Consider the following 21,479-nt stretch of genomic DNA (forward strand, 5'->3'; position numbering starts at 1 on the left):
CTTGAAAATTAATAATAAGGAGGACAGAAACTACAAATGGCAAACTGTATTTCATCGATTGATCTCATATCTGTATAAATTTCATCAGTTTCATAAGTTTTCTGTATAAAAATCTCATGTCGAAAACAGTTTCTAAATATTTTCAATATCAAAGTGATGATTCCATGCATTCCGGCGTTTCTCAGCTTTATATGCCTTTATTTTAGTCACCTTAGTGTCTACGACCATATCACGCTGAAAACACCGGTTCTCGTCCGATCACCGCAGTTAAGCAGCGTCGAGCTCGGTTAGTACTTGGATGGGTGACCGCCTGGGAATACCGGGTGTTGTAGACATTCCTTTTTATAATTTTCTCTGTCTGTTCCTGTCTTCTTCTCAGTAGCTCCTTCACCTGTCCTCTTTTTTTTCTTCATTTTATTTTGTCCCTGCATGTTCATATTTACCTTGATAAAACTGTTACAAAAAGGTCGACAGACGAGTTCCTAAGTCACTACAACATGTACAAGTCGTAACGAATATAACTTTACCGGTAAATTTGTCAAATTAGGAAAAACACGAAATATTCAGTTTACAATCGTTAATTTGCGCTTTGACTGAAATATGACTTCACAAGGAAGTACGTCTATCCTCTCCATTGTCGAATATTGTCATAGCGACGCTAGGGTGAATTCGAAGACGCTGAAATGTTATGGCTGCATGTTTGGTAAGTCTTTCGAAGCACAAAATTAATTTCAAACGCCGTTATGTAGCTACAATAACGGCATTTTTTTCAACGGATCTTTGCGAAAAAGTGCATTTAGGCAGAATATGTTGTAAGGCTAGTAAAAATTGTCTACCTCCGACGGGACTCGAACCCGCAATCCCCGGCTTAGGAGGCCGGTGCCTTATCCATTGGGCCACGGAGGCGTATGTAGTTGTGCATTTTAATACCCATGTAATTCGTGGACGTCGTTTCTGTAAATTCGCACATATCCTTGAAATCAACTTTCTAGTGAACTTGAAAATTAATAATAAGGAGGACAGAAACTACAAATGGCAAACTGTATTTCATCGATTGATCTCATATCTGTATAAATTTCATCAGTTTCATAAGTTTTCTGTATAAAAATCTCATGTCGAAAACAGTTTCTAAATATTTTCAATATCAAAGTGATGATTCCATGCATTCCGGCGTTTCTCAGCTTTATATGCCTTTATTTTAGTCACCTTAGTGTCTACGACCATATCACGCTGAAAACACCGGTTCTCGTCCGATCACCGCAGTTAAGCAGCGTCGAGCTCGGTTAGTACTTGGATGGGTGACCGCCTGGGAATACCGGGTGTTGTAGACATTCCTTTTTATAATTTTCTCTGTCTGTTCCTGTCTTCTTCTCAGTAGCTCCTTCACCTGTCCTCTTTTTTTTCTTCATTTTATTTTGTCCCTGCATGTTCATATTTACCTTGATAAAACTGTTACAAAAAGGTCGACAGACGAGTTCCTAAGTCACTACAACATGTACAAGTCGTAACGAATATAACTTTACCGGTAAATTTGTCAAATTAGGAAAAACACGAAATATTCAGTTTACAATCGTTAATTTGCGCTTTGACTGAAATATGACTTCACAAGGAAGTACGTCTATCCTCTCCATTGTCGAATATTGTCATAGCGACGCTAGGGTGAATTCGAAGACGCTGAAATGTTATGGCTGCATGTTTGGTAAGTCTTTCGAAGCACAAAATTAATTTCAAACGCCGTTATGTAGCTACAATAACGGCATTTTTTTCAACGGATCTTTGCGAAAAAGTGCATTTAGGCAGAATATGTTGTAAGGCTAGTAAAAATTGTCTACCTCCGACGGGACTCGAACCCGCAATCCCCGGCTTAGGAGGCCGGTGCCTTATCCATTGGGCCACGGAGGCGTATGTAGTTGTGCATTTTAATACCCATGTAATTCGTGGACGTCGTTTCTGTAAATTCGCACATATCCTTGAAATCAACTTTCTAGTGAACTTGAAAATTAATAATAAGGAGGACAGAAACTACAAATGGCAAACTGTATTTCATCGATTGATCTCATATCTGTATAAATTTCATCAGTTTCATAAGTTTTCTGTATAAAAATCTCATGTCGAAAACAGTTTCTAAATATTTTCAATATCAAAGTGATGATTCCATGCATTCCGGCGTTTCTTAGCTTTATATGCCTTTATTTTAGTCACCTTAGTGTCTACGACCATATCACGCTGAAAACACCGGTTCTCGTCCGATCACCGCAGTTAAGCAGCGTCGAGCTCGGTTAGTACTTGGATGGGAGACCGCCTGGGAATACCGGGTGTTGTAGACATTCCTTTTTATAATTTTCTCTGTCTGTTCCTGTCTTCTTCTCAGTAGCTCCTTCACCTGTCCTCTTTTTTTTCTTCATTTTATTTTGTCCCTGCATGTTCATATTTACCTTGATAAAACTGTTACAAAAAGGTCGACAGACGAGTTCCTAAGTCACTACAACATGTACAAGTCGTAACGAATATAACTTTACCGGTAAATTTGTCAAATTAGGAAAAACACGAAATATTCAGTTTACAATCGTTAATTTGCGCTTTGACTGAAATATGACTTCACAAGGAAGTACGTCTATCCTCTCCATTGTCGAATATTGTCATAGCGACGCTAGGGTGAATTCGAAGACGCTGAAATGTTATGGCTGCATGTTTGGTAAGTCTTTCGAAGCACAAAATTAATTTCAAACGCCGTTATGTAGCTACAATAACGGCATTTTTTTCAACGGATCTTTGCGAAAAAGTGCATTTAGGCAGAATATGTTGTAAGGCTAGTAAAAATTGTCTACCTCCGACGGGACTCGAACCCGCAATCCCCGGCTTAGGAGGCCGGTGCCTTATCCATTGGGCCACGGAGGCGTATGTAGTTGTGCATTTTAATACCCATGTAATTCGTGGACGTCGTTTCTGTAAATTCGCACATATCCTTGAAATCAACTTTCTAGTGAACTTGAAAATTAATAATAAGGAGGACAGAAACTACAAATGGCAAACTGTATTTCATCGATTGATCTCATATCTGTATAAATTTCATCAGTTTCATAAGTTTTCTGTATAAAAATCTCATGTCGAAAACAGTTTCTAAATATTTTCAATATCAAAGTGATGATTCCATGCATTCCGGCGTTTCTCAGCTTTATATGCCTTTATTTTAGTCACCTTAGTGTCTACGACCATATCACGCTGAAAACACCGGTTCTCGTCCGATCACCGCAGTTAAGCAGCGTCGAGCTCGGTTAGTACTTGGATGGGTGACCGCCTGGGAATACCGGGTGTTGTAGACATTCCTTTTTATAATTTTCTCTGTCTGTTCCTGTCTTCTTCTCAGTAGCTCCTTCACCTGTCCTCTTTTTTTTCTTCATTTTATTTTGTCCCTGCATGTTCATATTTACCTTGATAAAACTGTTACAAAAAGGTCGACAGACGAGTTCCTAAGTCACTACAACATGTACAAGTCGTAACGAATATAACTTTACCGGTAAATTTGTCAAATTAGGAAAAACACGAAATATTCAGTTTACAATCGTTAATTTGCGCTTTGACTGAAATATGACTTCACAAGGAAGTACGTCTATCCTCTCCATTGTCGAATATTGTCATAGCGACGCTAGGGTGAATTCGAAGACGCTGAAATGTTATGGCTGCATGTTTGGTAAGTCTTTCGAAGCACAAAATTAATTTCAAACGCCGTTATGTAGCTACAATAACGGCATTTTTTTCAACGGATCTTTGCGAAAAAGTGCATTTAGGCAGAATATGTTGTAAGGCTAGTAAAAATTGTCTACCTCCGACGGGACTCGAACCCGCAATCCCCGGCTTAGGAGGCCGGTGCCTTATCCATTGGGCCACGGAGGCGTATGTAGTTGTGCATTTTAATACCCATGTAATTCGTGGACGTCGTTTCTGTAAATTCGCACTTATCCTTGAAATCAACTTTCTAGTGAACTTGAAAATTAATAATAAGGAGGACAGAAACTACAAATGGCAAACTGTATTTCATCGATTGATCTCATATCTGTATAAATTTCATCAGTTTCATAAGTTTTCTGTATAAAAATCTCATGTCGAAAACAGTTTCTAAATATTTTCAATATCAAAGTGATGATTCCATGCATTCCGGCGTTTCTTAGCTTTATATGCCTTTATTTTAGTCACCTTAGTGTCTACGACCATATCACGCTGAAAACACCGGTTCTCGTCCGATCACCGCAGTTAAGCAGCGTCGAGCTCGGTTAGTACTTGGATGGGTGACCGCCTGGGAATACCGGGTGTTGTAGACATTCCTTTTTATAATTTTCTCTGTCTGTTCCTGTCTTCTTCTCAGTAGCTCCTTCACCTGTCCTCTTTTTTTTCTTCATTTTATTTTGTCCCTGCATGTTCATATTTACCTTGATAAAACTGTTACAAAAAGGTCGACAGACGAGTTCCTAAGTCACTACAACATGTACAAGTCGTAACGAATATAACTTTACCGGTAAATTTGTCAAATTAGGAAAAACACGAAATATTCAGTTTACAATCGTTAATTTGCGCTTTGACTGAAATATGACTTCACAAGGAAGTACGTCTATCCTCTCCATTGTCGAATATTGTCATAGCGACGCTAGGGTGAATTCGAAGACGCTGAAATGTTATGGCTGCATGTTTGGTAAGTCTTTCGAAGCACAAAATTAATTTCAAACGCCGTTATGTAGCTACAATAACGGCATTTTTTTCAACGGATCTTTGCGAAAAAGTGCATTTAGGCAGAATATGTTGTAAGGCTAGTAAAAATTGTCTACCTCCGACGGGACTCGAACCCGCAATCCCCGGCTTAGGAGGCCGGTGCCTTATCCATTGGGCCACGGAGGCGTATGTAGTTGTGCATTTTAATACCCATGTAATTCGTGGACGTCGTTTCTGTAAATTCGCACATATCCTTGAAATCAACTTTCTAGTGAACTTGAAAATTAATAATAAGGAGGACAGAAACTACAAATGGCAAACTGTATTTCATCGATTGATCTCATATCTGTATAAATTTCATCAGTTTCATAAGTTTTCTGTATAAAAATCTCATGTCGAAAACAGTTTCTAAATATTTTCAATATCAAAGTGATGATTCCATGCATTCCGGCGTTTCTTAGCTTTATACGCCTTTATTTTAGTCACCTTAGTGTCTACGACCATATCACGCTGAAAACACCGGTTCTCGTCCGATCACCGCAGTTAAGCAGCGTCGAGCTCGGTTAGTACTTGGATGGGTGACCGCCTGGGAATACCGGGTGTTGTAGACATTCCTTTTTATAATTTTCTCTGTCTGTTCCTGTCTTCTTCTCAGTAGCTCCTTCACCTGTCCTCTTTTTTTTCTTCATTTTATTTTGTCCCTGCATGTTCATATTTACCTTGATAAAACTGTTACAAAAAGGTCGACAGACGAGTTCCTAAGTCACTACAACATGTACAAGTCGTAACGAATATAACTTTACCGGTAAATTTGTCAAATTAGGAAAAACACGAAATATTCAGTTTACAATCGTTAATTTGCGCTTTGACTGAAATATGACTTCACAAGGAAGTACGTCTATCCTCTCCATTGTCGAATATTGTCATAGCGACGCTAGGGTGAATTCGAAGACGCTGAAATGTTATGGCTGCATGTTTGGTAAGTCTTTCGAAGCACAAAATTAATTTCAAACGCCGTTATGTAGCTACAATAACGGCATTTTTTTCAACGGATCTTTGCGAAAAAGTGCATTTAGGCAGAATATGTTGTAAGGCTAGTAAAAATTGTCTACCTCCGACGGGACTCGAACCCGCAATCCCCGGCTTAGGAGGCCGGTGCCTTATCCATTGGGCCACGGAGGCGTATGTAGTTGTGCATTTTAATACCCATGTAATTCGTGGACGTCGTTTCTGTAAATTCGCACATATCCTTGAAATCAACTTTCTAGTGAACTTGAAAATTAATAATAAGGAGGACAGAAACTACAAATGGCAAACTGTATTTCATCGATTGATCTCATATCTGTATAAATTTCATCAGTTTCATAAGTTTTCTGTATAAAAATCTCATGTCGAAAACAGTTTCTAAATATTTTCAATATCAAAGTGATGATTCCATGCATTCCGGCGTTTCTTAGCTTTATACGCCTTTATTTTAGTCACCTTAGTGTCTACGACCATATCACGCTGAAAACACCGGTTCTCGTCCGATCACCGCAGTTAAGCAGCGTCGAGCTCGGTTAGTACTTGGATGGGTGACCGCCTGGGAATACCGGGTGTTGTAGACATTCCTTTTTATAATTTTCTCTGTCTGTTCCTGTCTTCTTCTCAGTAGCTCCTTCACCTGTCCTCTTTTTTTTCTTCATTTTATTTTGTCCCTGCATGTTCATATTTACCTTGATAAAACTGTTACAAAAAGGTCGACAGACGAGTTCCTAAGTCACTACAACATGTACAAGTCGTAACGAATATAACTTTACCGGTAAATTTGTCAAATTAGGAAAACACGAAATATTCAGTTTACAATCGTTAATTTGCGCTTTGACTGAAATATGACTTCACAAGGAAGTACGTCTATCCTCTCCATTGTCGAATATTGTCATAGCGACGCTAGGGTGAATTCGAAGACGCTGAAATGTTATGGCTGCATGTTTGGTAAGTCTTTCGAAGCACAAAATTAATTTCAAACGCCGTTATGTAGCTACAATAACGGCATTTTTTTCAACGGATCTTTGCGAAAAAGTGCATTTAGGCAGAATATGTTGTAAGGCTAGTAAAAATTGTCTACCTCCGACGGGACACGAACCCGCAATCCCCGGCTTAGGAGGCCGGTGCCTTATCCATTGGGCCACGGAGGCGTATGTAGTTGTGCATTTTAATACCCATGTAATTCGTGGACGTCGTTTCTGTAAATTCGCACATATCCTTGAAATCAACTTTCTAGTGAACTTGAAAATTAATAATAAGGAGGACAGAAACTACAAATGGCAAACTGTATTTCATCGATTGATCTCATATCTGTATAAATTTCATCAGTTTCATAAGTTTTCTGTATAAAAATCTCATGTCGAAAACAGTTTCTAAATATTTTCAATATCAAAGTGATGATTCCATGCATTCCGGCGTTTCTTAGCTTTATATGCCTTTATTTTAGTCACCTTAGTGTCTACGACCATATCACGCTGAAAACACCGGTTCTCGTCCGATCACCGCAGTTAAGCAGCGTCGAGCTCGGTTAGTACTTGGATGGGTGACCGCCTGGGAATACCGGGTGTTGTAGACATTCCTTTTTATAATTTTCTCTGTCTGTTCCTGTCTTCTTCTCAGTAGCTCCTTCACCTGTCCTCTTTTTTTTCTTCATTTTATTTTGTCCCTGCATGTTCATATTTACCTTGATAAAACTGTTACAAAAAGGTCGACAGACGAGTTCCTAAGTCACTACAACATGTACAAGTCGTAACGAATATAACTTTACCGGTAAATTTGTCAAATTAGGAAAAACACGAAATATTCAGTTTACAATCGTTAATTTGCGCTTTGACTGAAATATGACTTCACAAGGAAGTACGTCTATCCTCTCCATTGTCGAATATTGTCATAGCGACGCTAGGGTGAATTCGAAGACGCTGAAATGTTATGGCTGCATGTTTGGTAAGTCTTTCGAAGCACAAAATTAATTTCAAACGCCGTTATGTAGCTACAATAACGGCATTTTTTTCAACGGATCTTTGCGAAAAAGTGCATTTAGGCAGAATATGTTGTAAGGCTAGTAAAAATTGTCTACCTCCGACGGGACTCGAACCCGCAATCCCCGGCTTAGGAGGCCGGTGCCTTATCCATTGGGCCACGGAGGCGTATGTAGTTGTGCATTTTAATACCCATGTAATTCGTGGACGTCGTTTCTGTAAATTCGCACATATCCTTGAAATCAACTTTCTAGTGAACTTGAAAATTAATAATAAGGAGGACAGAAACTACAAATGGCAAACTGTATTTCATCGATTGATCTCATATCTGTATAAATTTCATCAGTTTCATAAGTTTTCTGTATAAAAATCTCGTGTCGAAAACAGTTTCTAAATATTTTCAATATCAAAGTGATGATTCCATGCATTCCGGCGTTTCTTAGCTTTATATGCCTTTATTTTAGTCACCTTAGTGTCTACGACCATATCACGCTGAAAACACCGGTTCTCGTCCGATCACCGCAGTTAAGCAGCGTCGAGCTCGGTTAGTACTTGGATGGGTGACCGCCTGGGAATACCGGGTGTTGTAGACATTCCTTTTTATAATTTTCTCTGTCTGTTCCTGTCTTCTTCTCAGTAGCTCCTTCACCTGTCCTCTTTTTTTTCTTCATTTTATTTTGTCCCTGCATGTTCATATTTACCTTGATAAAACTGTTACAAAAAGGTCGACAGACGAGTTCCTAAGTCACTACAACATGTACAAGTCGTAACGAATATAACTTTACCGGTAAATTTGTCAAATTAGGAAAAACACGAAATATTCAGTTTACAATCGTTAATTTGCGCTTTGACTGAAATATGACTTCACAAGGAAGTACGTCTATCCTCTCCATTGTCGAATATTGTCATAGCGACGCTAGGGTGAATTCGAAGACGCTGAAATGTTATGGCTGCATGTTTGGTAAGTCTTTCGAAGCACAAAATTAATTTCAAACGCCGTTATGTAGCTACAATAACGGCATTTTTTTCAACGGATCTTTGCGAAAAAGTGCATTTAGGCAGAATATGTTGTAAGGCTAGTAAAAATTGTCTACCTCCGACGGGACTCGAACCCGCAATCCCCGGCTTAGGAGGCCGGTGCCTTATCCATTGGGCCACGGAGGCGTATGTAGTTGTGCATTTTAATACCCATGTAATTCGTGGACGTCGTTTCTGTAAATTCGCACATATCCTTGAAATCAACTTTCTAGTGAACTTGAAAATTAATAATAAGGAGGACAGAAACTACAAATGGCAAACTGTATTTCATCGATTGATCTCATATCTGTATAAATTTCATCAGTTTCATAAGTTTTCTGTATAAAAATCTCATGTCGAAAACAGTTTCTAAATATTTTCAATATCAAAGTGATGATTCCATGCATTCCGGCGTTTCTTAGCTTTATATGCCTTTATTTTAGTCACCTTAGTGTCTACGACCATATCACGCTGAAAACACCGGTTCTCGTCCGATCACCGCAGTTAAGCAGCGTCGAGCTCGGTTAGTACTTGGATGGGTGACCGCCTGGGAATACCGGGTGTTGTAGACATTCCTTTTTATAATTTTCTCTGTCTGTTCCTGTCTTCTTCTCAGTAGCTCCTTCACCTGTCCTCTTTTTTTTCTTCATTTTATTTTGTCCCTGCATGTTCATATTTACCTTGATAAAACTGTTACAAAAAGGTCGACAGACGAGTTCCTAAGTCACTACAACATGTACAAGTCGTAACGAATATAACTTTACCGGTAAATTTGTCAAATTAGGAAAAACACGAAATATTCAGTTTACAATCGTTAATTTGCGCTTTGACTGAAATATGACTTCACAAGGAAGTACGTCTATCCTCTCCATTGTCGAATATTGTCATAGCGACGCTAGGGTGAATTCGAAGACGCTGAAATGTTATGGCTGCATGTTTGGTAAGTCTTTCGAAGCACAAAATTAATTTCAAACGCCGTTATGTAGCTACAATAACGGCATTTTTTTCAACGGATCTTTGCGAAAAAGTGCATTTAGGCAGAATATGTTGTAAGGCTAGTAAAAATTGTCTACCTCCGACGGGACTCGAACCCGCAATCCCCGGCTTAGGAGGCCGGTGCCTTATCCATTGGGCCACGGAGGCGTATGTAGTTGTGCATTTTAATACCCATGTAATTCGTGGACGTCGTTTCTGTAAATTCGCACATATCCTTGAAATCAACTTTCTAGTGAACTTGAAAATTAATAATAAGGAGGACAGAAACTACAAATGGCAAACTGTATTTCATCGATTGATCTCATATCTGTATAAATTTCATCAGTTTCATAAGTTTTCTGTATAAAAATCTCATGTCGAAAACAGTTTCTAAATATTTTCAATATCAAAGTGATGATTCCATGCATTCCGGCGTTTCTTAGCTTTATATGCCTTTATTTTAGTCACCTTAGTGTCTACGACCATATCACGCTGAAAACACCGGTTCTCGTCCGATCACCGCAGTTAAGCAGCGTCGAGCTCGGTTAGTACTTGGATGGGTGACCGCCTGGGAATACCGGGTGTTGTAGACATTCCTTTTTATAATTTTCTCTGTCTGTTCCTGTCTTCTTCTCAGTAGCTCCTTCACCTGTCCTCTTTTTTTTCTTCATTTTATTTTGTCCCTGCATGTTCATATTTACCTTGATAAAACTGTTACAAAAAGGTCGACAGACGAGTTCCTAAGTCACTACAACATGTACAAGTCGTAACGAATATAACTTTACCGGTAAATTTGTCAAATTAGGAAAAACACGAAATATTCAGTTTACAATCGTTAATTTGCGCTTTGACTGAAATATGACTTCACAAGGAAGTACGTCTATCCTCTCCATTGTCGAATATTGTCATAGCGACGCTAGGGTGAATTCGAAGACGCTGAAATGTTATGGCTGCATGTTTGGTAAGTCTTTCGAAGCACAAAATTAATTTCAAACGCCGTTATGTAGCTACAATAACGGCATTTTTTTCAACGGATCTTTGCGAAAAAGTGCATTTAGGCAGAATATGTTGTAAGGCTAGTAAAAATTGTCTACCTCCGACGGGACTCGAACCCGCAATCCCCGGCTTAGGAGGCCGGTGCCTTATCCATTGGGCCACGGAGGCGTATGTAGTTGTGCATTTTAATACCCATGTAATTCGTGGACGTCGTTTCTGTAAATTCGCACATATCCTTGAAATCAACTTTCTAGTGAACTTGAAAATTAATAATAAGGAGGACAGAAACTACAAATGGCAAACTGTATTTCATCGATTGATCTCATATCTGTATAAATTTCATCAGTTTCATAAGTTTTCTGTATAAAAATCTCGTGTCGAAAACAGTTTCTAAATATTTTCAATATCAAAGTGATGATTCCATGCATTCCGGCGTTTCTTAGCTTTATATGCCTTTATTTTAGTCACCTTAGTGTCTACGACCATATCACGCTGAAAACACCGGTTCTCGTCCGATCACCGCAGTTAAGCAGCGTCGAGCTCGGTTAGTACTTGGATGGGTGACCGCCTGGGAATACCGGGTGTTGTAGACATTCCTTTTTATAATTTTCTCTGTCTGTTCCTGTCTTCTTCTCAGTAGCTCCTTCACCTGTCCTCTTTTTTTTCTTCATTTTATTTTGTCCCTGCATGTTCATATTTACCTTGATAAAACTGTTACAAAAAGGTCGACAGACGAGTTCCTAAGTCACTACAACATGTACAAGTCGTAACGAATATAACTTTACCGGTAAATTTGTCAAATTAGGAAAAACACGAAATATTCAGTTTACAATCGTTAATTTGCGCTTTGACTGAAATATGACTTCACAAGGAAGTACGTCTATCCTCTCCATTGTCGAATATTGTCATAGCGACGCTAGGGTGAATTCGAAGACGCTGAAATGTTATGGCTGCATGTTTGGTAAGTCTTTCGAAGCACAAAATTAATTTCAAACGCCGTTATGTAGCTACAATAACGGCATTTTTTTCAACGGATCTTTGCGAAAAAGTGCATTTAGGCAGAATATGTTGTAAGGCTAGTAAAAATTGTCTACCTCCGACGGGACTCGAACCCGCAATCCCCGGCTTAGGAGGCCGGTGCCTTATCCATTGGGCCACGGAGGCGTATGTAGTTGTGCATTTTAATACCCATGTAATTCGTGGACGTCGTTTCTGTAAATTCGCACATATCCTTGAAATCAACTTTCTAGTGAACTTGAAAATTAATAATAAGGAGGACAGAAACTACAAATGGCAAACTGTATTTCATCGATTGATCTCATATCTGTATAAATTTCATCAGTTTCATAAGTTTTCTGTATAAAAATCTCATGTCGAAAACAGTTTCTAAATATTTTCAATATCAAAGTGATGATTCCATGCATTCCGGCGTTTCTTAGCTTTATATGCCTTTATTTTAGTCACCTTAGTGTCTACGACCATATCACGCTGAAAACACCGGTTCTCGTCCGATCACCGCAGTTAAGCAGCGTCGAGCTCGGTTAGTACTTGGATGGGTGACCGCCTGGGAATACCGGGTGTTGTAGACATTCCTTTTTATAATTTTCTCTGTCTGTTCCTGTCTTCTTCTCAGTAGCTCCTTCACCTGTCCTCTTTTTTTTCTTCATTTTATTTTGTCCCTGCATGTTCATATTTACCTTGATAAAACTGTTACAAAAAGGTCGACAGACGAGTTCCTAAGTCACTACAACATGTACAAGTCGTAACGAATATAACTTTACCGGTAAATTTGTCAAATTAGGAAAAACACGAAATATTCAGTTTACAATCGTTAATTTGCGCTTTGACTGAAATATGACTTCACAAGGAAGTACGTCTATCCTCTCCATTGTCGAATATTGTCATAGCGACGCTAGGGTGAATTCGAAGACGCTGAAATGTTATGGCTGCATGTTTGGTAAGTCTTTCGAAGCACAAAATTAATTTCAAACGCCGTTATGTAGCTACAATAACGGCATTTTTTTCAACGGATCTTTGCGAAAAAGTGCATTTAGGCAGAATATGTTGTAAGGCTAGTAAAAATTGTCTACCTCCGACGGGACTCGAACCCGCAATCCCCGGCTTAGGAGGCCGGTGCCTTATCCATTGGGCCACGGAGGCGTATGTAGTTGTGCATTTTAATACCCATGTAATTCGTGGACGTCGTTTCTGTAAATTCGCACATATCCTTGAAATCAACTTTCTAGTGAACTTGAAAATTAATAATAAGGAGGACAGAAACTACAAATGGCAAACTGTATTTCATCGATTGATCTCATATCTGTATAAATTTCATCAGTTTCATAAGTTTTCTGTATAAAAATCTCATGTCGAAAACAGTTTCTAAATATTTTCAATATCAAAGTGATGATTCCATGCATTCCGGCGTTTCTTAGCTTTATATGCCTTTATTTTAGTCACCTTAGTGTCTACGACCATATCACGCTGAAAACACCGGTTCTCGTCCGATCACCGCAGTTAAGCAGCGTCGAGCTCGGTTAGTACTTGGATGGGTGACCGCCTGGGAATACCGGGTGTTGTAGACATTCCTTTTTATAATTTTCTCTGTCTGTTCCTGTCTTCTTCTCAGTAGCTCCTTCACCTGTCCTCTTTTTTTTCTTCATTTTATTTTGTCCCTGCATGTTCATATTTACCTTGATAAAACTGTTACAAAAAGGTCGACAGACGAGTTCCTAAGTCACTACAACATGTACAAGTCGTAACGAATATAACTTTACCGGTAAATTTGTCAAATTAGGAAAAACACGAAATATTCAGTTTACAATCGTTAATTTGCGCTTTGACTGAAATATGACTTCACAAGGAAGTACGTCTATCCTCTCCATTGTCGAATATTGTCATAGCGACGCTAGGGTGAATTCGAAGACGCTGAAATGTTATGGCTGCATGTTTGGTAAGTCTTTCGAAGCACAAAATTAATTTCAAACGCCGTTATGTAGCTACAATAACGGCATTTTTTTCAACGGATCTTTGCGAAAAAGTGCATTTAGGCAGAATATGTTGTAAGGCTAGTAAAAATTGTCTACCTCCGACGGGACTCGAACCCGCAATCCCCGGCTTAGGAGGCCGGTGCCTTATCCATTGGGCCACGGAGGCGTATGTAGTTGTGCATTTTAATACCCATGTAATTCGTGGACGTCGTTTCTGTAAATTCGCACATATCCTTGAAATCAACTTTCTAGTGAACTTGAAAATTAATAATAAGGAGGACAGAAACTACAAATGGCAAACTGTATTTCATCGATTGATCTCATATCTGTATAAATTTCATCAGTTTCATAAGTTTTCTGTATAAAAATCTCATGTCGAAAACAGTTTCTAAATATTTTCAATATCAAAGTGATGATTCCATGCATTCCGGCGTTTCTTAGCTTTATATGCCTTTATTTTAGTCACCTTAGTGTCTACGACCATATCACGCTGAAAACACCGGTTCTCGTCCGATCACCGCAGTTAAGCAGCGTCGAGCTCGGTTATAGTACTTGGATGGGTGACCGCCTGGGAATACCGGGTGTTGTAGACATTCCTTTTTATAATTTTCTCTGTCTGTTCCTGTCTTCTTCTCAGTAGCTCCTTCACCTGTCCTCTTTTTTTTCTTCATTTTATTTTGTCCCTGCATGTTCATATTTACCTTGATAAAACTGTTACAAAAAGGTCGACAGACGAGTTCCTAAGTCACTACAACATGTACAAGTCGTAACGAATATAACTTTACCGGTAAATTTGTCAAATTAGGAAAAACACGAAATATTCAGTTTACAATCGTTAATTTGCGCTTTGACTGAAATATGACTTCACAAGGAAGTACGTCTATCCTCTCCATTGTCGAATATTGTCATAGCGACGCTAGGGTGAATTCGAAGACGCTGAAATGTTATGGCTGCATGTTTGGTAAGTCTTTCGAAGCACAAAATTAATTTCAAACGCCGTTATGTAGCTACAATAACGGCATTTTTTTCAACGGATCTTTGCGAAAAAGTGCATTTAGGCAGAATATGTTGTAAGGCTAGTAAAAATTGTCTACCTCCGACGGGACTCGAACCCGCAATCCCCGGCTTAGGAGGCCGGTGCCTTATCCATTGGGCCACGGAGGCGTATGTAGTTGTGCATTTTAATACCCATGTAATTCGTGGACGTCGTTTCTGTAAATTCGCACATATCCTTGAAATCAACTTTCTAGTGAACTTGAAAATTAATAATAAGGAGGACAGAAACTACAAATGGCAAACTGTATTTCATCGATTGATCTCATATCTGTATAAATTTCATCAGTTTCATAAGTTTTCTGTATAAAAATCTCATGTCGAAAACAGTTTCTAAATATTTTCAATATCAAAGTGATGATTCCATGCATTCCGGCGTTTCTTAGCTTTATATGCCTTTATTTTAGTCACCTTAGTGTCTACGACCATATCACGCTGAAAACACCGGTTCTCGTCCGATCACCGCAGTTAAGCAGCGTCGAGCTCGGTTAGTACTTGGATGGGTGACCGCCTGGGAATACCGGGTGTTGTAGACATTCCTTTTTATAATTTTCTCTGTCTGTTCCTGTCTTCTTCTCAGTAGCTCCTTCACCTGTCCTCTTTTTTTTCTTCATTTTATTTTGTCCCTGCATGTTCATATTTACCTTGATAAAACTGTTACAAAAAGGTCGACAGACGAGTTCCTAAGTCACTACAACATGTACAAGTCGTAACGAATATAACTTTACCGGTAAATTTGTCAAATTAGGAAAAACACGAAATATTCAGTTTACAATCGTTAATTTGCGCTTTGACTGAAATATGACTTCACAAGGAAGTACGTCTATCCTCTCCATTGTCGAATATTGTCATAGCGACGCTAGGGTGAATTCGAAGACGCTGAAATGTTATGGCTGCATGTTTGGTAAGTCTTTCGAAGCACAAAATTAATTTCAAACGCCGTTATGTAGCTACAATAACGGCATTTTTTTCAACGGATCTTTGCGAAAAAGTGCATTTAGGCAGAATATGTTGTAAGGCTAGTAAAAATTGTCTACCTCCGACGGGACTCGAACCCGCAATCCCCGGCTTAGGAGGCCGGTGCCTTATCCATTGGGCCACGGAGGCGTATGTAGTTGTGCATTTTAATACCCATGTAATTCGTGGACGTCGTTTCTGTAAATTCGCACATATCCTTGAAATCAACTTTCTAGTGAACTTGAAAATTAATAATAAGGAGGACAGAAACTACAAATGGCAAACTGTATTTCATCGATTGATCTCATATCTGTATAAATTTCATCAGTTTCATAAGTTTTCTGTATAAAAATCTCATGTCGAAAACAGTTTCTAAATATTTTCAATATCAAAGTGATGATTCCATGCATTCCGGCGTTTCTTAGCTTTATATGCCTTTATTTTAGTCACCTTAGTGTCTACGACCATATCACGCTGAAAACACCGGTTCTCGTCCGATCACCGCAGTTAAGCAGCGTCGAGCTCGGTTAGTACTTGGATGGGTGACCGCCTGGGAATACCGGGTGTTGTAGACATTCCTTTTTATAATTTTCTCTGTCTGTTCCTGTCTTCTTCTCAGTAGCTCCTTCACCTGTCCTCTTTTTTTTCTTCATTTTATTTTGTCCCTGCATGTTCATATTTACCTTGATAAAACTGTTACAAAAAGGTCGACAGACGAGTTCCTAAGTCACTACAACATGTACAAGTCGTAACGAATATAACTTTACCGGTAAATTTGTCAAATTAGGAAAAACACGAAATATTCAGTTTACAATCGTTAATTTGCGCTTTGACTGAAATATGACTTCACAAGGAAGTACGTCTATCCTCTCCATTGTCGAATATTGTCATAGCGACGCTAGGGTGAATTCGAAGACGCTGAAATGTTATGGCTGCATGTTTGGTAAGTCTTTCGAAGCACAAAATTAATTTCAAACGCCGTTATGTAGCTACAATAACGGCATTTTTTTCAACGGATCTTTGCGAAAAAGTGCATTTAGGCAGAATATGTTGTAAGGCTAGTAAAAATTGTCTACCTCCGACGGGACTCGAACCCGCAATCCCCGGCTTAGGAGGCCGGTGCCTTATCCATTGGGCCACGGAGGCGTATGTAGTTGTGCATTTTAATACCCATGTAATTCGTGGACGTCGTTTCTGTAAATTCGCACATATCCTTGAAATCAACTTTCTAGTGAACTTGAAAATTAATAATAAGGAGGACAGAAACTACAAATGGCAAACTGTATTTCATCGATTGATCTCATATCTGTATAAATTTCATCAGTTTCATAAGTTTTCTGTATAAAAATCTCATGTCGAAAACAGTTTCTAAATATTTTCAATATCAAAGTGATGATTCCATGCATTCCGGCGTTTCTTAGCTTTATATGCCTTTATTTTAGTCACCTTAGTGTCTACGACCATATCACGCTGAAAACACCGGTTCTCGTCCGATCACCGCAGTTAAGCAGCGTCGAGCTCGGTTAGTACTTGGATGGGTGACCGCCTGGGAATACCGGGTGTTGTAGACATTCCTTTTTATAATTTTCTCTGTCTGTTCCTGTCTTCTTCTCAGTAGCTCCTTCACCTGTCCTCTTTTTTTTCTTCATTTTATTTTGTCCCTGCATGTTCATATTTACCTTGATAAAACTGTTACAAAAAGGTCGACAGACGAGTTCCTAAGTCACTACAACATGTACAAGTCGTAACGAATATAACTTTACCGGTAAATTTGTCAAATTAGGAAAAACACGAAATATTCAGTTTACAATCGTTAATTTGCGCTTTGACTGAAATATGACTTCACAAGGAAGTACGTCTATCCTCTCCATTGTCGAATATTGTCATAGCGACGCTAGGGTGAATTCGAAGACGCTGAAATGTTATGGCTGCATGTTTGGTAAGTCTTTCGAAGCACAAAATTAATTTCAAACGCCGTTATGTAGCTACAATAACGGCATTTTTTTCAACGGATCTTTGCGAAAAAGTGCATTTAGGCAGAATATGTTGTAAGGCTAGTAAAAATTGTCTACCTCCGACGGGACTCGAACCCGCAATCCCCGGCTTAGGAGGCCGGTGCCTTATCCATTGGGCCACGGAGGCGTATGTAGTTGTGCATTTTAATACCCATGTAATTCGTGGACGTCGTTTCTGTAAATTCGCACATATCCTTGAAATCAACTTTCTAGTGAACTTGAAAATTAATAATAAGGAGGACAGAAACTACAAATGGCAAACTGTATTTCATCGATTGATCTCATATCTGTATAAATTTCATCAGTTTCATAAGTTTTCTGTATAAAAATCTCATGTCGAAAACAGTTTCTAAATATTTTCAATATCAAAGTGATGATTCCATGCATTCCGGCGTTTCTTAGCTTTATATGCCTTTATTTTAGTCACCTTAGTGTCTACGACCATATCACGCTGAAAACACCGGTTCTCGTCCGATCACCGCAGTTAAGCAGCGTCGAGCTCGGTTAGTACTTGGATGGGTGACCGCCTGGGAATACCGGGTGTTGTAGACATTCCTTTTTATAATTTTCTCTGTCTGTTCCTGTCTTCTTCTCAGTAGCTCCTTCACCTGTCCTCTTTTTTTTCTTCATTTTATTTTGTCCCTGCATGTTCATATTTACCTTGATAAAACTGTTACAAAAAGGTCGACAGACGAGTTCCTAAGTCACTACAACATGTACAAGTCGTAACGAATATAACTTTACCGGTAAATTTGTCAAATTAGGAAAAACACGAAATATTCAGTTTACAATCGTTAATTTGCGCTTTGACTGAAATATGACTTCACAAGGAAGTACGTCTATCCTCTCCATTGTCGAATATTGTCATAGCGACGCTAGGGTGAATTCGAAGACGCTGAAATGTTATGGCTGCATGTTTGGTAAGTCTTTCGAAGCACAAAATTAATTTCAAACGCCGTTATGTAGCTACAATAACGGCATTTTTTTCAACGGATCTTTGCGAAAAAGTGCATTTAGGCAGAATATGTTGTAAGGCTAGTAAAAATTGTCTACCTCCGACGGGACTCGAACCCGCAATCCCCGGCTTAGGAGGCCGGTGCCTTATCCATTGGGCCACGGAGGCGTATGTAGTTGTGCATTTTAATACCCATGTAATTCGTGGACGTCGTTTCTGTAAATTCGCACATATCCTTGAAATCAACTTTCTAGTGAACTTGAAAATTAATAATAAGGAGGACAGAAACTACAAATGGCAAACTGTATTTCATCGATTGATCTCATATCTGTATAAATTTCATCAGTTTCATAAGTTTTCTGTATAAAAATCTCATGTCGAAAACAGTTTCTAAATATTTTCAATATCAAAGTGATGATTCCATGCATTCCGGCGTTTCTTAGCTTTATATGCCTTTATTTTAGTCACCTTAGTGTCTACGACCATATCACGCTGAAAACACCGGTTCTCGTCCGATCACCGCAGTTAAGCAGCGTCGAGCTCGGTTAGTACTTGGATGGGTGACCGCCTGGGAATACCGGGTGTTGTAGACATTCCTTTTTATAATTTTCTCTGTCTGTTCCTGTCTTCTTCTCAGTAGCTCCTTCACCTGTCCTCTTTTTTTTCTTCATTTTATTTTGTCCCTGCATGTTCATATTTACCTTGATAAAACTGTTACAAAAAGGTCGACAGACGAGTTCCTAAGTCACTACAACATGTACAAGTCGTAACGAATATAACTTTACCGGTAAATTTGTCAAATTAGGAAAAACACGAAATATTCAGTTTACAATCGTTAATTTGCGCTTTGACTGAAATATGACTTCACAAGGAAGTACGTCTATCCTCTCCATTGTCGAATATTGTCATAGCGACGCTAGGGTGAATTCGAAGACGCTGAAATGTTATGGCTGCATGTTTGGTAAGTCTTTCGAAGCACAAAATTAATTTCAAACGCCGTTATGTAGCTACAATAACGGCATTTTTTTCAACGGATCTTTGCGAAAAAGTGCATTTAGGCAGAATATGTTGTAAGGCTAGTAAAAATTGTCTACCTCCGACGGGACTCGAACCCGCAATCCCCGGCTTAGGAGGCCGGTGCCTTATCCATTGGGCCACGGAGGCGTATGTAGTTGTGCATTTTAATACCCATGTAATTCGTGGACGTCGTTTCTGTAAATTCGCACATATCCTTGAAATCAACTTTCTAGTGAACTTGAAAATTAATAATAAGGAGGACAGAAACTACAAATGGCAAACTGTATTTCATCGATTGATCTCATATCTGTATAAATTTCATCAGTTTCATAAGTTTTCTGTATAAAAATCTCATGTCGAAAACAGTTTCTAAATATTTTCAATATCAAAGTGATGATTCCATGCATTCCGGCGTTTCTTAGCTTTATATGCCTTTATTTTAGTCACCTTAGTGTCTACGACCATATCACGCTGAAAACACCGGTTCTCGTCCGATCACCGCAGTTAAGCAGCGTCGAGCTCGGTTAGTACTTGGATGGGTGACCGCCTGGGAATACCGGGTGTTGTAGACATTCCTTTTTATAATTTTCTCTGTCTGTTCCTGTCTTCTTCTCAGTAGCTCCTTCACCTGTCCTCTTTTTTTTCTTCATTTTATTTTGTCCCTGCATGTTCATATTTACCTTGATAAAACTGTTACAAAAAGGTCGACAGACGAGTTCCTAAGTCACTGCAACATGTACAAGTCGTAACGAATATAACTTTACCGGTAAATTTGTCAAATTAGGAAAAACACGAAATATTCAGTTTACAATCGTTAATTTGCGCTTTGACTGAAATATGACTTCACAAGGAAGTACGTCTATCCTCTCCATTGTCGAATATTGTCATAGCGACGCTAGGGTGAATTCGAAGACGCTGAAATGTTATGGCTGCATGTTTGGTAAGTCTTTCGAAGCACAAAATTAATTTCAAACGCCGTTATGTAGCTACAATAACGGCATTTTTTTCAACGGATCTTTGCGAAAAAGTGCATTTAGGCAGAATATGTTGTAAGGCTAGTAAAAATTGTCTACCTCCGACGGGACTCGAACCCGCAATCCCCGGCTTAGGAGGCCGGTGCCTTATCCATTGGGCCACGGAGGCGTATGTAGTTGTGCATTTTAATACCCATGTAATTCGTGGACGTCGTTTCTGTAAATTCGCACATATCCTTGAAATCAACTTTCTAGTGAACTTGAAAATTAATAATAAGGAGGACAGAAACTACAAATGGCAAACTGTATTTCATCGATTGATCTCATATCTGTATAAATTTCATCAGTTTCATAAGTTTTCTGTATAAAAATCTCATGTCGAAAACAGTTTCTAAATATTTTCAATATCAAAGTGATGATTCCATGCATTCCGGCGTTTCTTAGCTTTATATGCCTTTATTTTAGTCACCTTAGTGTCTACGACCATATCACGCTGAAAACACCGGTTCTCGTCCGATCACCGCAGTTAAGCAGCGTCGAGCTCGGTTAGTACTTGGATGGGTGACCGCCTGGGAATACCGGGTGTTGTAGACATTCCTTTTTATAATTTTCTCTGTCTGTTCCTGTCTTCTTCTCAGTAGCTCCTTCACCTGTCCTCTTTTTTTTCTTCATTTTATTTTGTCCCTGCATGTTCATATTTACCTTGATAAAACTGTTACAAAAAGGTCGACAGACGAGTTCCTAAGTCACTGAAACATGTACAAGTCGTAACGAATATAACTTTACCGGTAAATTTGTCAAATTAGGAAAAACACGAAATA

The 21,479-nt window shown here is 38.9% G+C and overlaps 43 non-coding genes across 43 annotated transcripts; 22 read left to right on the forward strand and 21 right to left on the reverse strand.

Annotated features, from left to right (window-relative positions):
• Positions 1-216: 216 nt before the first annotated feature.
• Positions 217-335, forward strand: LOC143077149 (5S ribosomal RNA). Its single transcript, XR_012978917.1, has one exon. It is a non-coding gene; the product is annotated as a 5S ribosomal RNA (ribosomal RNA).
• Positions 336-833: 498 nt separating this feature from the next.
• On the reverse strand, positions 834-906 carry Trnar-ccu (transfer RNA arginine (anticodon CCU)). The gene has a single exon. It is a non-coding gene; the product is annotated as a tRNA-Arg (tRNA).
• Positions 907-1,212: 306 nt separating this feature from the next.
• Positions 1,213-1,331, forward strand: LOC143077152 (5S ribosomal RNA). Its single transcript, XR_012978919.1, has one exon. It is a non-coding gene; the product is annotated as a 5S ribosomal RNA (ribosomal RNA).
• A 498-nt stretch (positions 1,332-1,829) lies between these two features.
• Positions 1,830-1,902, reverse strand: Trnar-ccu (transfer RNA arginine (anticodon CCU)). The gene has a single exon. It is a non-coding gene; the product is annotated as a tRNA-Arg (tRNA).
• A 306-nt stretch (positions 1,903-2,208) lies between these two features.
• On the forward strand, positions 2,209-2,327 carry LOC143077107 (5S ribosomal RNA). Its single transcript, XR_012978876.1, has one exon. It is a non-coding gene; the product is annotated as a 5S ribosomal RNA (ribosomal RNA).
• A 498-nt stretch (positions 2,328-2,825) lies between these two features.
• Positions 2,826-2,898, reverse strand: Trnar-ccu (transfer RNA arginine (anticodon CCU)). Its single transcript has one exon. It is a non-coding gene; the product is annotated as a tRNA-Arg (tRNA).
• A 306-nt stretch (positions 2,899-3,204) lies between these two features.
• LOC143077153 (5S ribosomal RNA) lies at positions 3,205-3,323 on the forward strand. The gene has a single exon (XR_012978920.1). It is a non-coding gene; the product is annotated as a 5S ribosomal RNA (ribosomal RNA).
• Positions 3,324-3,821: 498 nt separating this feature from the next.
• Positions 3,822-3,894, reverse strand: Trnar-ccu (transfer RNA arginine (anticodon CCU)). Its single transcript has one exon. It is a non-coding gene; the product is annotated as a tRNA-Arg (tRNA).
• A 306-nt stretch (positions 3,895-4,200) lies between these two features.
• Positions 4,201-4,319, forward strand: LOC143077154 (5S ribosomal RNA). The gene has a single exon (XR_012978921.1). It is a non-coding gene; the product is annotated as a 5S ribosomal RNA (ribosomal RNA).
• A 498-nt stretch (positions 4,320-4,817) lies between these two features.
• On the reverse strand, positions 4,818-4,890 carry Trnar-ccu (transfer RNA arginine (anticodon CCU)). Its single transcript has one exon. It is a non-coding gene; the product is annotated as a tRNA-Arg (tRNA).
• Positions 4,891-5,196: 306 nt separating this feature from the next.
• LOC143077155 (5S ribosomal RNA) lies at positions 5,197-5,315 on the forward strand. The gene has a single exon (XR_012978922.1). It is a non-coding gene; the product is annotated as a 5S ribosomal RNA (ribosomal RNA).
• Positions 5,316-5,813: 498 nt separating this feature from the next.
• Trnar-ccu (transfer RNA arginine (anticodon CCU)) lies at positions 5,814-5,886 on the reverse strand. Its single transcript has one exon. It is a non-coding gene; the product is annotated as a tRNA-Arg (tRNA).
• A 306-nt stretch (positions 5,887-6,192) lies between these two features.
• LOC143077156 (5S ribosomal RNA) lies at positions 6,193-6,311 on the forward strand. Its single transcript, XR_012978923.1, has one exon. It is a non-coding gene; the product is annotated as a 5S ribosomal RNA (ribosomal RNA).
• Positions 6,312-6,808: 497 nt separating this feature from the next.
• Trnar-ccu (transfer RNA arginine (anticodon CCU)) lies at positions 6,809-6,881 on the reverse strand. The gene has a single exon. It is a non-coding gene; the product is annotated as a tRNA-Arg (tRNA).
• Positions 6,882-7,187: 306 nt separating this feature from the next.
• Positions 7,188-7,306, forward strand: LOC143077157 (5S ribosomal RNA). Its single transcript, XR_012978924.1, has one exon. It is a non-coding gene; the product is annotated as a 5S ribosomal RNA (ribosomal RNA).
• Positions 7,307-7,804: 498 nt separating this feature from the next.
• Positions 7,805-7,877, reverse strand: Trnar-ccu (transfer RNA arginine (anticodon CCU)). Its single transcript has one exon. It is a non-coding gene; the product is annotated as a tRNA-Arg (tRNA).
• A 306-nt stretch (positions 7,878-8,183) lies between these two features.
• LOC143077158 (5S ribosomal RNA) lies at positions 8,184-8,302 on the forward strand. Its single transcript, XR_012978925.1, has one exon. It is a non-coding gene; the product is annotated as a 5S ribosomal RNA (ribosomal RNA).
• Positions 8,303-8,800: 498 nt separating this feature from the next.
• On the reverse strand, positions 8,801-8,873 carry Trnar-ccu (transfer RNA arginine (anticodon CCU)). The gene has a single exon. It is a non-coding gene; the product is annotated as a tRNA-Arg (tRNA).
• Positions 8,874-9,179: 306 nt separating this feature from the next.
• On the forward strand, positions 9,180-9,298 carry LOC143077159 (5S ribosomal RNA). The gene has a single exon (XR_012978926.1). It is a non-coding gene; the product is annotated as a 5S ribosomal RNA (ribosomal RNA).
• Positions 9,299-9,796: 498 nt separating this feature from the next.
• Trnar-ccu (transfer RNA arginine (anticodon CCU)) lies at positions 9,797-9,869 on the reverse strand. Its single transcript has one exon. It is a non-coding gene; the product is annotated as a tRNA-Arg (tRNA).
• A 306-nt stretch (positions 9,870-10,175) lies between these two features.
• Positions 10,176-10,294, forward strand: LOC143077160 (5S ribosomal RNA). The gene has a single exon (XR_012978927.1). It is a non-coding gene; the product is annotated as a 5S ribosomal RNA (ribosomal RNA).
• A 498-nt stretch (positions 10,295-10,792) lies between these two features.
• On the reverse strand, positions 10,793-10,865 carry Trnar-ccu (transfer RNA arginine (anticodon CCU)). Its single transcript has one exon. It is a non-coding gene; the product is annotated as a tRNA-Arg (tRNA).
• A 306-nt stretch (positions 10,866-11,171) lies between these two features.
• Positions 11,172-11,290, forward strand: LOC143077161 (5S ribosomal RNA). The gene has a single exon (XR_012978928.1). It is a non-coding gene; the product is annotated as a 5S ribosomal RNA (ribosomal RNA).
• A 498-nt stretch (positions 11,291-11,788) lies between these two features.
• On the reverse strand, positions 11,789-11,861 carry Trnar-ccu (transfer RNA arginine (anticodon CCU)). The gene has a single exon. It is a non-coding gene; the product is annotated as a tRNA-Arg (tRNA).
• Positions 11,862-12,167: 306 nt separating this feature from the next.
• On the forward strand, positions 12,168-12,286 carry LOC143077163 (5S ribosomal RNA). Its single transcript, XR_012978930.1, has one exon. It is a non-coding gene; the product is annotated as a 5S ribosomal RNA (ribosomal RNA).
• Positions 12,287-12,784: 498 nt separating this feature from the next.
• On the reverse strand, positions 12,785-12,857 carry Trnar-ccu (transfer RNA arginine (anticodon CCU)). The gene has a single exon. It is a non-coding gene; the product is annotated as a tRNA-Arg (tRNA).
• Positions 12,858-13,163: 306 nt separating this feature from the next.
• On the forward strand, positions 13,164-13,282 carry LOC143077164 (5S ribosomal RNA). Its single transcript, XR_012978931.1, has one exon. It is a non-coding gene; the product is annotated as a 5S ribosomal RNA (ribosomal RNA).
• Positions 13,283-13,780: 498 nt separating this feature from the next.
• Trnar-ccu (transfer RNA arginine (anticodon CCU)) lies at positions 13,781-13,853 on the reverse strand. Its single transcript has one exon. It is a non-coding gene; the product is annotated as a tRNA-Arg (tRNA).
• A 306-nt stretch (positions 13,854-14,159) lies between these two features.
• On the forward strand, positions 14,160-14,280 carry LOC143077110 (5S ribosomal RNA). The gene has a single exon (XR_012978878.1). It is a non-coding gene; the product is annotated as a 5S ribosomal RNA (ribosomal RNA).
• A 498-nt stretch (positions 14,281-14,778) lies between these two features.
• On the reverse strand, positions 14,779-14,851 carry Trnar-ccu (transfer RNA arginine (anticodon CCU)). The gene has a single exon. It is a non-coding gene; the product is annotated as a tRNA-Arg (tRNA).
• A 306-nt stretch (positions 14,852-15,157) lies between these two features.
• On the forward strand, positions 15,158-15,276 carry LOC143077165 (5S ribosomal RNA). The gene has a single exon (XR_012978932.1). It is a non-coding gene; the product is annotated as a 5S ribosomal RNA (ribosomal RNA).
• Positions 15,277-15,774: 498 nt separating this feature from the next.
• Trnar-ccu (transfer RNA arginine (anticodon CCU)) lies at positions 15,775-15,847 on the reverse strand. The gene has a single exon. It is a non-coding gene; the product is annotated as a tRNA-Arg (tRNA).
• A 306-nt stretch (positions 15,848-16,153) lies between these two features.
• LOC143077166 (5S ribosomal RNA) lies at positions 16,154-16,272 on the forward strand. The gene has a single exon (XR_012978933.1). It is a non-coding gene; the product is annotated as a 5S ribosomal RNA (ribosomal RNA).
• A 498-nt stretch (positions 16,273-16,770) lies between these two features.
• Trnar-ccu (transfer RNA arginine (anticodon CCU)) lies at positions 16,771-16,843 on the reverse strand. The gene has a single exon. It is a non-coding gene; the product is annotated as a tRNA-Arg (tRNA).
• Positions 16,844-17,149: 306 nt separating this feature from the next.
• LOC143077168 (5S ribosomal RNA) lies at positions 17,150-17,268 on the forward strand. The gene has a single exon (XR_012978934.1). It is a non-coding gene; the product is annotated as a 5S ribosomal RNA (ribosomal RNA).
• Positions 17,269-17,766: 498 nt separating this feature from the next.
• On the reverse strand, positions 17,767-17,839 carry Trnar-ccu (transfer RNA arginine (anticodon CCU)). The gene has a single exon. It is a non-coding gene; the product is annotated as a tRNA-Arg (tRNA).
• Positions 17,840-18,145: 306 nt separating this feature from the next.
• Positions 18,146-18,264, forward strand: LOC143077070 (5S ribosomal RNA). The gene has a single exon (XR_012978842.1). It is a non-coding gene; the product is annotated as a 5S ribosomal RNA (ribosomal RNA).
• A 498-nt stretch (positions 18,265-18,762) lies between these two features.
• Trnar-ccu (transfer RNA arginine (anticodon CCU)) lies at positions 18,763-18,835 on the reverse strand. The gene has a single exon. It is a non-coding gene; the product is annotated as a tRNA-Arg (tRNA).
• Positions 18,836-19,141: 306 nt separating this feature from the next.
• LOC143077071 (5S ribosomal RNA) lies at positions 19,142-19,260 on the forward strand. Its single transcript, XR_012978843.1, has one exon. It is a non-coding gene; the product is annotated as a 5S ribosomal RNA (ribosomal RNA).
• Positions 19,261-19,758: 498 nt separating this feature from the next.
• On the reverse strand, positions 19,759-19,831 carry Trnar-ccu (transfer RNA arginine (anticodon CCU)). Its single transcript has one exon. It is a non-coding gene; the product is annotated as a tRNA-Arg (tRNA).
• Positions 19,832-20,137: 306 nt separating this feature from the next.
• LOC143077072 (5S ribosomal RNA) lies at positions 20,138-20,256 on the forward strand. Its single transcript, XR_012978844.1, has one exon. It is a non-coding gene; the product is annotated as a 5S ribosomal RNA (ribosomal RNA).
• Positions 20,257-20,754: 498 nt separating this feature from the next.
• Positions 20,755-20,827, reverse strand: Trnar-ccu (transfer RNA arginine (anticodon CCU)). The gene has a single exon. It is a non-coding gene; the product is annotated as a tRNA-Arg (tRNA).
• Positions 20,828-21,133: 306 nt separating this feature from the next.
• LOC143077073 (5S ribosomal RNA) lies at positions 21,134-21,252 on the forward strand. Its single transcript, XR_012978845.1, has one exon. It is a non-coding gene; the product is annotated as a 5S ribosomal RNA (ribosomal RNA).
• The last annotated feature ends 227 nt before the right edge of the window (positions 21,253-21,479 follow it).

Source organism: Mytilus galloprovincialis, chromosome 5, assembly GCF_965363235.1.
Source record: "Mytilus galloprovincialis chromosome 5, xbMytGall1.hap1.1, whole genome shotgun sequence".
Lineage (NCBI taxonomy): Eukaryota > Metazoa > Mollusca > Bivalvia > Mytilida > Mytilidae > Mytilus > Mytilus galloprovincialis.